Source organism: Pinus tabuliformis, chromosome 2_2 (assembly GCF_031772625.1).
Source record: "Pinus tabuliformis cultivar Carrire ecotype Pingquan chromosome 2_2, CPIR1, whole genome shotgun sequence".
In the NCBI taxonomy this organism is placed as follows: Eukaryota; Viridiplantae; Streptophyta; class Pinopsida; order Pinales; family Pinaceae; genus Pinus; species Pinus tabuliformis.
The window spans coordinates 800,579,981-800,583,368 of NC_142300.1; the positions used below are offsets into that span (position 1 = coordinate 800,579,981).

The 3,388-nt window shown below is 44.5% G+C and overlaps 1 non-coding gene across 1 annotated transcript; it reads right to left on the reverse strand.

Moving 5' to 3' along the window:
• Positions 1-1,120: 1,120 nt before the first annotated feature.
• On the reverse strand, positions 1,121-2,932 carry LOC149195171 (18S ribosomal RNA). Its single transcript, XR_016255460.1, has one exon. It is a non-coding gene; the product is annotated as an 18S ribosomal RNA (ribosomal RNA).
• Between the last annotated feature and the right edge of the window lie 456 nt (positions 2,933-3,388).

Here is a 3,388-nt window from a genome sequence, read left to right on the forward strand (position 1 = left end):
AGCCTGTGAAGTTAAGTGCAAATTCTTTGGTTACCTGTGCGTGCCCTCCTTGTAACTTTTTGCAAAAATTCCAGCACCCGACCTTTTTAAATGCTTTCTCCACCTCTTTATTTCTCAGCGTTATATCTAAGCCTTCACGCTCAGTCCTTAGACATTTGTCGGATCTGTGCTCCTTTTTCTCCATTGATTCTTCCAAATCTTCGCAGACAATGACTACCAGCTCCGGTTGGAATTGTGATTCAGCTTCTATTTGAATTCAGCCTCGCTTGATTATCAGCCTCGCTTGATTATCAGCCTCGCTTGATTATCTTTGCAGTTGAATTTTAAATTTTGCCGTTTAAAATCTTTCAAGTTGTAATCTTGCAGATTTGTCATTTCATGCAAGAATTACGACCATCATTAAGTTTTATACACAGTGGTCTTTCTTGGAAATGATGATTCATGCGTATCAACATATCTAGTGGTGGTGATAGTGGCAATGAGTGGTGAAATGTGATAAGAGGGGTACATGAGCTGACATGAGAAGACACGGCCTATGACTCACCTAATGGATTTGACATTTCGGGAAAGATTCGCTGCGAAATGTACGAATCCATGATTTCGCAGCGCTGTCAGTTTTAAATTTGAATGATGCGCTGCGAAACTGCCTAATCATGATGCGCTGCGAAACTGCCTAATCAGGATTGCGCTGCGAAATTACAAAAAGGCACGGTGACTGACATAAGATAACAGGTGGCTATAAAACAATGGTAGATGGAGGGGAACCAATGGGAGCTGAGAATAACTTGACTCAAAAACTCTTCAAAACTTCAGATTCTAAGGGAAGAAAATTAAAACAAAAATAAACTAGCACTGACCCTTGTCATCGGGCTAAGATGAAAAGTTACATATATCAATTTTAGTTCTAAGTGATAACAGGGGGGAAGAAAAACAAAGGATGAGTGGGACAAGCACAAGCATGGCTTGCAAGCACACACGAAAAAACAAGCGTTACCTCAAGACAAGCAACTAACAATGTTCCCGTCAAACACCAAACCCGCTCCCCCAGAGACGCACCACAAAGTCCCACATTGCAATCGAAACCCAACCAGCCCAAACCAAAAAAGAAAATCCCTGCTATCAATGATCCTGCCGTAGGTTCACCTATGGTAACCTTGTTACGACTTCTCCTTCCTCTAAATGATAAGGTTCAATGAACTTCTCACGACGTCGACGGCGGTGAACCACCATTGTCGACGCAATATGAACACTTCACCGGATCATTCAGTCGGTAGGAGCAACAGGTGGTGTGTACAAATGGCAGGGACATAGTCAACACGAGTTGATGACAAGTGCTTACTAGGAATTCCTCGTTGAAGACCAATAATTGCAATGGTCTATACCATCACGATGCAATTTGAGAAGATTTCTCTATCCTCTCGAGCCAGGAATAAAAACTTGTTGGCTGCATCAGTGTAGCGCGCGTGCGGCCCAAAACATCTAAGGGCATCATAGACCTATTATTGCCTCAAACTTCCATGGCCTAAACGGCCATAGTCCCTCTAAGAAGCTGGCCGCAAAGGGGAACTTCCACGTAGCTAGTTAGCAGGCTGAGGTCTCGTTCATTATTGGAATTAACCAAACAAATCACTCCACCAACTAAGAAGGGACATGCACCACCACCCATAGAATCAAGAAAGAGCTCTCAATCTATCAATACTTACTATGTCTGGACATGGTAAGTTTCCCCGTGTTGAGTCAAATTAAGCCACAGGCTCCACTCTTGGTGGTTCCCTTCCATCAATTCCTTTAAGTTTCAGCCTTACGACCATACTCTCCCAGGAACCCAAACACTCTGATTTCTCAGAAGGTACTGGCAGAGTCTTTAGAGCAACATCCGTCGATCCCTGGTCGGCATCGTTTATGGTTGAGACTAGGACGGTATCTGATCGTCTTTGAGCCCCCAAATTTTGTTCTTGATTAATGAAAACATCCTTGGCAAATGCTTTCATAGTGGTCCGTCTTTCATAAATCCAAGAACTTCGCCTCTGACAATGAAATACGAATGCCCCCGACTGTTCCTATTAATCATTACTCCGGTCCCGAAGGCCAACACAATAGGACCAGACTGCTATCACGTTATTCCATGCTAATTTATTCAGAGCATAAGCTTGCTTTGAGCACTCTAATTTCTTCAAAGTAACAGTGTCAAAACTGCAACCCAGCCAATTAAGGCCAGGAGCATGTCGCCGACAAAAGGGACGGAAGGGCAGGTGAACATCGAGTAGGTGGGTCGACCTTTACGACCCAAGATCCAACTACGAGCTTTTTAACTGCAACAACTTAAATATACTCTATGGGAACTAGAATTACCATGGCTGCTGGCACCAGACTTGCCCTCCAATGGATCCTCATTAAGGGATTTAGATTGTACTCATTCCAATTACCAGACTCGATGAGCCCAGTATTGTTATTTATTGTCACTACCTCCCCATGTCAGGATTGGGTAATTTGCACGCCTGCGGCCTTCCTTGGATGTGGTAGCCGTTTCTCAGGCTCCCTCTCTGGAATCGAACCCTAATTCTCCATCACCCGTCACCACCATGGTAGGCCTCTATCCTACCATCAAAATTTGATAGGGCAGAAATTTTAATGAAGCATCACCAGCACAAGGGTTGTGTGATCCGTCGAGTTATCATGATTCACCGGAGAAGCGGGCAAGCCCGCGCCGACCTTTTATCTAAAAAATGCATCCCTTCCAAAGAGTTGGGACTTGGTGCATGTATTAGCTCTAGAATTACTACAGTTATTCAAGTAGTATGGTACCATCAAAAAAACTATAACTGATTTAATGAGCCATCTGCAGTTTCACAGTCTGAATTAGTTCATACTTAGACATGCATGGCTTAATCTTTGAGACAAGCATATGGTTGCTGGCAGGATCAAACAGGTAGCACCCTCCCACTGCAAAGGGAATTTTGGGAACTCTCTTATCGAGAGCCAACCTGAACACCCATCAAGTCAAAGAGACGTCAAAATATCATGTAAAACTTTTATGCCTTGCACCTCTTGCATCCCAAGAAGGAAGCACACACAACATGCCAAGGACATGGTGAACAAATGGGTAGACCTGCCAAGCCACAACACACCAAGGCCACTCCGTAGTTTGCATCCATGGCCCAACCAACAAGAAAATGAGCGATCACTCACCCACTCCCTTAGAAATGCCTCCAAAGGCCTCCACAACCCGCACCGAGGCCACCTAGGAATCCACCCGGATAGCAGCAATGATGGACCTCGATCTCCTGACCACCTGCAGCAGCCTTGATGCGAAGTAAAAGGAAGGAAAATAAAAAGAGGATGACCGATTGCACAAATCCCATCATAGAGAGGCCATACAAACCTCCCC